Source organism: Phyllobates terribilis, unplaced genomic scaffold, assembly GCF_046119375.1.
Source record: "Phyllobates terribilis strain yellow unplaced genomic scaffold, ASM4611937v1 Scaffold_10__3_contigs__length_209671492, whole genome shotgun sequence".
In the NCBI taxonomy this organism is placed as follows: domain Eukaryota; kingdom Metazoa; phylum Chordata; class Amphibia; order Anura; family Dendrobatidae; genus Phyllobates; species Phyllobates terribilis.
Window position 1 is genome coordinate 157192778 of NW_027362770.1, and position 11360 is coordinate 157204137.

Consider the following 11360-nt stretch of genomic DNA (forward strand, 5'->3'; position numbering starts at 1 on the left):
CTCCTGAGACAGTGCAGAGAGCACAGGCTCTGTGATGGTGCGGGGAGCTGACGGCTCTCTGCTCCACTATTCAACCATATCTATGAGGATACAGATTAAACATGTGCCGACCTCCTGAGACAGTGCAGAGAGCACAGGCTATGTGGTGGTGCGGGGAGCTGACGGCTCTCTGCTCCACTATTCAGCCATATCTATGAGGATACAGATTGGGTATGTGCTGACCTCCTGAGACAGCTTCCCCAAATATAGGATCCTAGACAGGGGCTATGCTATAGAAAGTATACATACTTATAATTATATATCGTGTTTTTCTAAAGGAGCCAAAGGAAAATGCTGGCTCATGTTGTATTTCTCCTGGTGCCCATATTACAGGGTCCGATAAATACAATCCATCTGAATCATGTGTCCTATAAGCCTCCTAGACTGAGACATGACTTTCACACCCTGAATGACAACCATCAGTGTAGACAGGTACATAGTGTGTGCAGAAAGGTTTTATATCATCTCTACCTGGAAAAAAAAAGGCACTTACAAAGATTTTTCCATCCTGCACAGTTCTTTCTCTTCCATTTCTATTTTGTCTGCTAACAGTTCCCATCTGTGGTACATGGAACATATATCATCATCTCATATGTAAAGGTAGAAATATCAGCAATATGAAGAGAATTAGTGAACAAATTCTGCCTTTTCGCCTCCATTCAAAATACTTTGCCAACATTTTCCATCTGTCTCGCAAATGATACAATTTTGTCTATGTGGAGCTACCACTGGAGGGCGCTCACTGTATCACTGTACATGGACAGAAGAAACCTATAAGGTTGGCGGCATAGATAGACCTTATGGTCCAACTGCCCGAATTATTTACTTTTAATATACGTCGATCCCAGACTTATTTAATGATATAATGACTAGGAAATTTTCCTTTTTTGAACCTTCATTTCTTACTTCTAGTCTTCCAGGAGCCATGTCCTTTTATTTTTTGGTCTACATAATCATTTGAGGACTTGATTTTTTGCATGTTGAATTGTATTTTTGAATTACACCAATCACTTTACCATACAATGTACTGAAAACAGGAAAATGGCCTGGCGATATTATTCTCTAGGGCGGTATTACTCTGTAGGGCGGTATTACTCTGTAGGCCGGTATTATTCTGTAGGGCGATATTATTCTCTAGGGCGGTATTACTCTGTAGGGCGGTATTACTCTGTAGGCCGGTATTACTCTGTAGGCCGGTATTATTCTGTAGGCCGGTATTACTCTGTAGGCCGGTATTATTCTGTAGGCCGGTATTATTCTGTAGGGCGGTGTTACTCTTTAGGGTGGTGTTACTCTTTAGGGCGGAATTATTCTGTAGGGCGGTATTACACTTTAAAGCGGTATTATTGTGTAGGGTGGTATTACTCTGTAGGACGGTACTACTTTTAAGGGCGGTATTACTCTTTAGGGCGGTATTACTCTTTAGGGCGGTGTTACTCTTTAGGGCGGTATTACTCTGTAGGGCGGTGTTACTCTTTAGGGCGGTGTTACTCTTTAGGGCGGTATTATTCTTTAGGGCGGTATTATTCTGTAGGTCAGTTCAAATACAGTGACCGCAAACTTATAAGATTTATTTTAGGATTTAATGTTTAATAATTATGTAAAACTTTGTAAATAATAAATGTTTTGTGGCCCCATTTTCTGAGCCCTGTAGCTGTAGACCGGAGCTTTCTTTTTTATTGATACCATTTTGGTGCACAAACGACATTTCAATTTATTCTTACTGCATTTTCTATGTGTAGCGCCCCGAGGGTTCGGTCGCTACAGAGGTATTGCATCTCACCCAGAGGTGTGATATCTCACTTCCAGGTAAGGATGGAGTGTGGCTCAGGACCCTAACACCCACATGCACTACACCACATTTCCGGGGGGCAGGGCGACAATGCTCCCGGGTGTGAGCATAACTGTCCCTGTCCCTGGCTGGAGTGGGGGGAGGGAACACCTAGAAAGGGGGAACCCAGTAGTCTGTGGGTGGGGAGAGTAGATCCAGGGTGCACTGTATAGAGGAGTATATATGGTGGGCACCATCTTAGAGTCAGGGAGAAAGAGAAGAGAAAGAGAAGGAGAAAGAAGTAGAGAGTGGGAGGGAGCAGAGGCTCTGCATGGGCTCTCTTCCGCAGGCAGGCCAAGTCTCAAGGCCTGGTCCTGGAGGAGAGGAACGGAGAGGAGAGGAATGGAGGAAGCTCTAGGAGAAGACCGAAGGGACCCCAGGGGTGCTGACCGGCTAGCCGCCACCGCACGCCCGCCGCTACCAGAGTAAGGGGGTCAGGCCAAGAAAAGGGAACCGGATCACTCATCTAGTGGAGGAGAGCAACTACCCTCAGCTAGTAACCGGAGGCCGTGGCATTGTACATGCACGGCCCCTAACTACACCCGTTAGGAAAGCACCACATAGGACCCAGGGAAATGGAACAAACGTTTGCCCGCCATGGCCCGAGGCAGCAGGACAGAAACGTGGTCAATTGAGGGGTACGACAGGCCAGAGAAAGGACACACGAAGGGGGTCCTGACAAGCACTCCAAAGGTACCTGGGAGTTGGCCGAGCCCCTCACCTGGTGAGCACAGGACGACGTGGGCAGCCATTACCTGCGCAGAAGTGGCTTGTAGTCTAAAACTGTGAGTAAAGACCCTGGACTGCATCACTGGACTCTGAGTCATTACTGTTGCTCCCGCGCACCATCACCCCCACTATCTGCGCTCACTGCCCTGAGGCTATACTCCTCCCGTGGGGAGTTATACTACCCCCTGCTGCACTCACAACATCAGCCTCAGTGATCTGCCCTGCAGCGGCGGTTCTCAGTGACCGCAATCCACGGGTGGCGTAGTCGGACATTTAGAGATTACAAAACCAAAGAAACTGATCTGCCACTGGTTTGACCACCCTGAGCCACGGGACCGGGTCGCCGCCACGGAGACTACAACCCCCAGCATTACACAGAGACCCGGCTCCGGGTATTCCCCTACACACACGGCCCAGGGGGCGCGTCATATGCATCGTACAGCAACCGAAAAAATGATATTCTCGTGTTTCACCTTTTTTCTTTTTGATGTTTTACGTCTGGTTAAAATAATTTTATATCTTGATAGGTCAGATTTTTACTGATGCGATGATATCAAATGTTTTTCTTGTAATTCTTTTTTTTTTAATATGAAAAGGCGGGGGAGGGGGTGATTAAGACTTTTTTTTTTTTGTACATATATATTGATAAAAACGACTCGGAAAATGGCGACAATGGGGAATTTTTTTTTTTTCTCCAAATTTGAGAATGTACAAGGAAACAGATCCGGTAAAAGCCTAATGGTGCAAAATGTGTAATGAAACCAAATTACAAAAATGGCGTTTAGCAACTAAATATATGCATGTAAAAAAAATTGTTCCCCCAGGTGGAAAACGTATACTTTTATTTATTCTCTAATCTATTGTATCCCCCTGTAAAAATACTGTTCATCAGTGAGGGTCTGGGGCACTGAGAAGTCATTACCGATCTCCTGGAATAACCCTTTATCTCCTGGATTCTTTATCATTATCATATTTTGTCCATGGTGGAATAAATATTACGATTTATGGGATTATCTTTGCTTTGCTGGACTGAAATCTTGGATTGTGAAGTAAATATATATTATTACAGAAGTCACATTAAAAGGATTCTGTCACCCGATAAAGTGCTGTTAATCTGCAGGTTAATAGTGTCCTAAACCTGCCCGGTGCCGGCACTGAGAGTCCCACTGCTGAGAGGAAATGAACGTTATTCCCCCAGCAGCCTCTAGTGATGGTCGGCAGCGGCTGGATCAGTCACCGCTGTGAATAGAGAGTGCCGGCTGTATCCGTCCCTGTACTGACTGACACTGGCTCAGGATTGGGGCCGGCTGTCAGTCATTGCTTTCAGTTACAGCCGCCTCTCTCTATACACAGCGGTGACTGATCCCCCACCGGCACCGCCTCTATGACTGGAAGCCGGTGGGAATAAAACTCATTTCTTCCCAGCAGCGGGGCTCCAAGTGCCGGCACCGGGCAGGTTCATAAAGCTATAAACCTGTCGATTAACCCCATATCTGCTGGTAATAGCATTTTTTCAGGTGACCGATTCCCTTTAAGATAATTGCTCAATTTCCTTTTTTTTCTCACTTGTATTTAATAAGTGAAATAACAATTCCTCTAATGTTTGTAACCCTTAAAAAAACACTTTGGCATCTTTGTAATAAAATATGACACATATCTATTATCTATCTATTATCTATCTATCTATTATCTATCTATCTATTATCTATTTATCCCTCTTTCTATCCCTCTATCTATCTATCTATCTATCCATCTATCTATCCATCTATCTATCTATTATCTATCTATAATCTATCAATCATCTATCTGATATCTATCTATTATCTATCATCTATCTATTATCTATCTATTATCTAACTATTATCTATCATCTATCTATTCTCTATCTATTATCTATCATCTATCTATCATCTATCTATTTATCTATTATCTATCTATTATCTATTATCTATCTATTATCTATCTATCTATTATCTATCTATCATCTATCTATTATCTATCATCTATCTATTATCTATCATCTATCTATTATCTATCTATTATCTATTATCTATCTATCTATTATCTATCTATCTATTATCTATCTATTATCTATCATGTATCTATTATCTATCATCTATCTATTACCTATCTATTATCTATTATCTATCTATCATCTATCTATCTATTATCTATCTATCTATTATCTATCTATTATCTATTTATCCCTCTTTCTATCCCTCTATCTATCTATCTATCCATCTATCTATCTATTATCTATCTATAATCTATCAATCATCTATCAATCATCTATCTGATATCTATCTATTATCTATCATCTATCTATTATCTATCTATTATCTAACTATTATCTATCATCTATCTATTCTCTATCTATTATCCATCATCTATCTATCATCTATCTATTTATCTATTATCTATCTATTATCTATCTATCTATTATCTATCTATCATCTATCTATTATCTATCATCTATCTATTATCTATCATCTATCTATTATCTATCTATTACCTATCTATTATCTATTATCTATCTATCTATCATCTCATCTATCTATCACGTGCAGCCAGGATTTATATTATCTGTCCTGAATACAGAGAATCACACATTGGGGAGAAGGAAACATCTATATCATGGCGTCATCTAGAAGGTTTACTTCTATGAGAGCAGTAATTCTCTACACTTACATAGTCACCATGTTCTTCGAGATCAGGTCCGCCAATTCCACATGTGTTTCAGACTCTGGATCCTCACTGGTGTCATCACTATCGTACAAGGAAGATACATCAACTTGTAATAAATGGTCAGAAACTCAATAGTACAAGCAAATATAAGAAGCTTTGTCATCTATTTTATTAGAGAAATCTGCTTCCGTCTCCACTTATGAGCCACTTCTGCTCCCCCCGCCTCCTGAACTCACTGTCTACTCTGAAGAAAAAAACACACGTTAAATCTATCTTGGTGAAAGCAAGACAGCCGGTCAGGTCAGTGCGGTGTCTGATTACAATGCCTATTATAGTCTGTAGAGGAGGAAGGGTGAAGGGCAGAGGGAGAAAACAGGAAGCGAGAGACACAGAAACATAGTGCTGCAGCCAGATAGGAGCTTAACTTATCCAAGAGCTGGATGCACAGCTAGACTGCTGAGTACAGAGCTGGATGCACAGCTAGACTGCTGAGTACAGAGCTGGATTCACAGCTAGACTGCTGAGTACAGAGCTGGATGCACAGCTAGACTGCTGAGTACAGAGCTGGATTCACAGCTAGACTGCTGAGTACAGAGCCGGATGCACAGCTAGACTGCTGAGTACAGAGCTGGATTCACAGCTAGACTGCTGAGTACAGAGCTGGATTCACAGCTAGACTGCTGAGTACAGAGCTGGATTCACAGCTAGACTGCTGAGTACAGAGCTGGATTCACAGCTAGACTGCTGAGTACAGAGCTGGATGCACAGCTAGACTGCTGAGTACAGAGCTGGATGCACAGCTAGACTGCTGAGTACAGAGCCGGATGCACAGCTAGACTGCTGAGTACAGAGCTGGATGCACAGCTAGACTGCTGAGTACAGAGCTGGATGCACAGCTAGACTGCTGAGTACAGAGCTGGATTCACAGCTAGACTGCTGAGTACAGAGCTGGATTCACAGCTAGACTGCTGAGTACTGCTGCTGCTTCTAAACATGCGTTAAGTAGAGAAAAATGATGAGGAATCCCTCTGTATGTGTGTGCTTTGCATAGGAGACATCATAACAGTGAGTCTCTGCTCTCTAGATCAGAGACAACTGAACATGAGAGAGGTGAACACTAGTGAAAAATAAAGGACACAAGTCATCTAATGGCCAGAAATAGTGTTATTCCTCATGTATACACCTAACTTCAGAAGAATGTTCTCTGGATGGCTGGAGGACCCAGCGGTCGGACCCCCGGCTAGGTTGGGACCAACCCCTACAGCTATAATTGCAATGAATATGTTCTATGCAATGTTATTGGCTTCAGCTATCACCCATTAGGTAAAGATGAATCGGCAGCACTACAAGTCTCAGTGTAGCTCTGGACTAAATGTAAGAATTGTTAAATCTATGAATGTAGTTATTAGGATTTTTGATGAGCATTGATGCCTGGAGTGGACACAGACAGAAAAGTGCCCGGTGCAGGAATAATATCTGGGCCTCTGTATCCAATAGCTCATCATAATGCATCATTCTTATGAAAGTGACCCCCTTAGCTCTGGGACCCCTGTGCATCTACAGAGGCTGCACCAGTGCTATGTCCACCTCTGATTGGTGCCTTCCCAATCCATCTCAGATATTAAGCCATCATATTAAATCACACAATTTAGAGTAACCATCATTTTATTTATTTTTTCTCGTGAATCAATAGTACATGTGAAAATAAGAAACTTGTAATATATCTTATTAAAGAGAAATCTGCTTCTTTCTCCTCCTGAACTAATCGTTCATTCTCAAAATTCTTAATTCACGGGTAAAATCTCTAATTAGTGAACACAAATGTTCCCTTTACTGAGATAGGAGATGACGATTGGTGCTCAGAAAGTTCTATGGAGACCTGGAGCTGTTGTTTCAGGAGAACTTGCAGCAGAATGTCTGTCTGCCTCTAGCTGCTCCATCCTCCTCTTCCTCTCCATAGAGTTTAATAAGCACCAACTGTCATCTCCTATCGCCCATCATTCTGCCTTGGAGTCTGACGGGTCAGAGTAGCGGGCGCGATGATGTCATTACAGAGCGCCCACTGCTCTGAGATGTGCGGTGCTTCACACCACAGACTCAGCAGACCAGAGTATTGGGTGGAACGAGGAGAGGTGAGTATTGTATTTATTTTTTTAAATCAGTGACTGGTGGCCATAATGTATGGGGGTGCATTGTATTGTATGGAGGACCACAGGGGGTGCATTATATTGTATGGAGGACCATGGGGAGTGTATTATACTGTATGGAGGACCATGGGGGTGCATTATAATGTATGGAGGACCATGAGGGGTGCATTATATTGTATAAATGACCATGTGGGGTGCATTACATTGTATGGAGTACCACGGGAGGTGCATTGTATTGTATGGAAGACCATGGGGGGAGGGCATTATATTGTATGGAGGACCATTGGGGGTGCATTATACTGTATGGAGTACCAAGGGGGTTCATTATATTGTATGGAAGACCATGAGGGAGGGCATTATATTGTATGGAGGACCATGGGGGTGCATTATATTGTATGGAGGTCCATGGGGGTGCATTATATTGTATGGAGATCCATGGGGGTGCATTATATTGTATGGAAGACCATGGGGGGTGCATTGTATGGTATGGAAGACCATGAGGGTTGCATTATATTGTATGGAGGACCATGGGGGTGCATCATATTGTATGGGAGACCATGGGGGTGCATTATATTGTGTGGAAGACCATGGGGGTGCATTTTATTGTATGGAGGACCATAATAGTTGCATTATATTGTATGGAGAACCATTGGGGGGTGCATTATATTGTATGGAGGACCATGGAGGATGCATTACATTGTATGGAGGACCATGAGGGTGCATTATATTGTATGGAGGACCATGGGGTGCATTATATTGTATGGAGGACCATGGGGGTGCATTATATTGTATGGAGGACTATGGGGAGTGCATTATATTGTATGGAGGACCATGGGGAGTGTATTATGCTGTATGGAGGACCATGGGAGTGCATTATACTGTATGGAGGACCATGGGGTGCATTATACTATATGGAGGACCATGGGGGTGCATTATACTGTATGGAGGATCATGGTGGGTGCATTATATTTTATAGAGGACCATGGGAGGTGCATTATATTCTATGGAGGACCATTGGGTGGTGCATTATATTCTATGGAGGACCATGGGGAGTGTATTATACTATATGGAGGATTATGGGGGGTGTATTATAATATATGGAAGCAATTGAAGGTTTTGTGGGGTCTGTCATACAGTTTGTAGGCTATTATACTATTTTGAGGGCTAGTGCAGGCCATTATAAAGTGTGGGGGCCATTATACTGCATGTAGGCCCATTATACTGCATGGAGGGCTTGAAGGGCTGTGTGGGGGTCACAGTTGGGGGATCATACTGTGTTGGGGTCAGCATACTTTGCCTTGACAGTTGAGGTGGGGTACAGTAGGGTCATTATACTGTGCATGTGGAGGAGTTCACCATGGGGGTATCATACTGTGTTTGGGGGACACTTTTGTTGGCATCACACTTTATGGGGCAATGGAAGAGGAATCTAGGACTTCAGCTGGAGGAAAATGACTGTAAAGGCTGGAAAGTTGTAAGATCTGCTCCTTTGTAACTCGGGGTAAAGTGTAATTACCCCACAGTCAGTCAGTGGGGGGAGGGGAGAAACTGTGAGAATATTGATCATTTATCATCCAGAACGCTTGCTTTCATTAGCGCAATAAATCTCAGCACTTACATCATCTGTTCTATCTTCTCCAGGAAGATTGTCTTCTCCTGAATGTCTTCTTTGAGGAAGGTGATACGCTCCTCCCTATTGTACATGGAGAATAGATCTGATAGTGAAATCTACAAACGCCAGGAATTATTCAGCTGTTCAGCAGTATTATAGCGACCATGACACATGTGGTAAGTTCTCCCCTTCTCCCTCCATTCTAGGTCCTTTCTTTGACAACAGTTTTACATTTACTATATTACTCTGTTAAAGGGAAACTGTCAGCAGGTTTTTTGCTATTTAATATTGGAGCAGCTTGATGCAGGGTCAGAGACCCTTATTCCAGCAAGATGTCACCCACTGAGCTGCTTGCTGTAGGTTCAATAAAATCAGTGTTTTATCAGCAGGAGATTATCACTAGAGGACTAGTAAATCTGCTGCCATGTAGTCCTCCACACTCATGAGCTCTGTGTAACTCTGCACCCACTTCTGTTTGGCAGCTTTCTGCCTATGCACAGTGCACGCAGAAAGCAGCCAATCAATGATGTGGGCGGGGCTAGATAGAGCTCAGCATTCAGATAACTGCTAGATCTGCAGCAGAAAAAACAGGGATCCAGCAGCCCAGTAAGTGACACATCACTGGAATTAATGCTTTTAGATGGTGAAGGAAAAACTTGGTGATAGATTCTTTTCAATGCGTAGCATCACCCCCTTTAGTCCAGTTAATAATAAACAAAAGAAAAAAAAATACACATATTTGGTATCACCGTGTTCAGTAAAGTCCGATCTATGAAAATATAAAATGAATTGACCCAATCTGTAAAAAGTGTAAAGCAAAAAAATAAATCAAAATGGGAAAATTGCGCGATTTTGATTGCTACAACTCCACAAAAAAAGTACTAAGAAGCGAACGAAGCGTCGTAACTCCCCCAAAATAATATCAATAAAGACATCATGTCACCACGCAAAAAACCACAAGCCCCACATAGCTCCATCCACCAAAAATAATAATGTTACGGGTATTCAAAAATGGAGACTGAAGCTAATATTGTAGTAATTTTTTTTTCACCACTTAAATAAAACAAAAATACAAGTTTGATATTGTTGTAATCGCAGTGACCTGATTGGTCCGGGCATTTGTCCGTGAATAAAGAACGGACATCAGACACAGAAATTCATTATTATATATATGTATAGAGGGAGCATTACGGTCACTATTCTGATTCATGACTTTTCTTATTTCGGACTTACATAATTTGTTCTCTGATTTTCTCTCGATACAAATAAACGCCAAATCCTAAATTGGAGAAATAGAGAAGTTTCCTTATAAATAGCCGAATCTTAAATACCAATTGTATCCATAGTAAATATTTCCATTACCAGCTAATTAACAAATATAAGGTTTTCTCATTAATAATGTATGGGATGGGAGAAGTTGGAAGGAGAGGAAGCTTGTCATAAGAAATCAGACACTTATGTAGGTAGGAAATGGGGAATAATAAGGACGGACAGGAGTGTAAGACAGGTATACTCACTGTAATACTTCTACTACAACCCTCAGAGGAGTTCCGGGCGAGCGGCTGCTTATATAGTCCTCATGATGTCATAATGTCCAGGCAGAGGTCACCATGGCGCCGATCCTGTGATGTCACAACATTCTAGAATGTGCCCTTCAGCCAATGAGATCCAATATAATCATATGTAATAAAGTCTATGGAGGGTTTATAAATGTATGTAAATATTCTGATACAGCAAATTGTTAGAAATAATAGGACCCCCCAACACACCCATGACCACATATGTGCAGAAGCATCTTATAATCCAATGTGTTTCTTATATTGTTATTATACATATACACCATATGGACACACATATAGGGGTGCAGAATTATATAACATCTCATTTTATATCCTTAGGCATTAATTTGGAGTTGGTCCCTTTCTACAAGATTTTGGAAGCGTTTGTGGGAATTTTTGCCCCTTATTTCAGAAGAGCTGATGCTGGATGGGTGGTCCTCCTGACCAGCAATCTTCATCCCAAAGGTGTTGGATGGTGTTGAAGTCCAGGCTCTGTGCAGCCAGTCAGGTTCTTCCACACCAAACTCTCACAACTTTGCCTTTATGGTCCTTGCTTTGTGCATGGCTGTAAGCCATAATCATCAACATTAACAGAAATAAACACGTGAAATAGATCACTCTGTGTGTAATGACTCTATATAATATATCAGCTTCACTTTTTGTATTGAAGAACTAAAATAAATTTACTTTTTGATGATATTCTAATTTAGTGAGATGCACCTGTATATACATTCTCCATCCTAGTTTATATGTCCCTT

The 11360-nt window shown here is 42.0% G+C and overlaps 1 long non-coding RNA gene across 1 annotated transcript in view; it reads left to right on the forward strand.

The window, feature by feature from the left end:
- Positions 1 to 11051, forward strand: part of LOC141164178 (uncharacterized) — a 28626-nt gene extending 17575 nt beyond the window's left edge. Inside the window, exons 2-3 of the long non-coding RNA XR_012250866.1 lie at positions 9073 to 9219; positions 10942 to 11051. This is a non-coding gene — a long non-coding RNA (uncharacterized lncRNA). The remainder of the gene's footprint in view (positions 1 to 9072; positions 9220 to 10941) is intronic.
- The last annotated feature ends 309 nt before the right edge of the window (positions 11052 to 11360 follow it).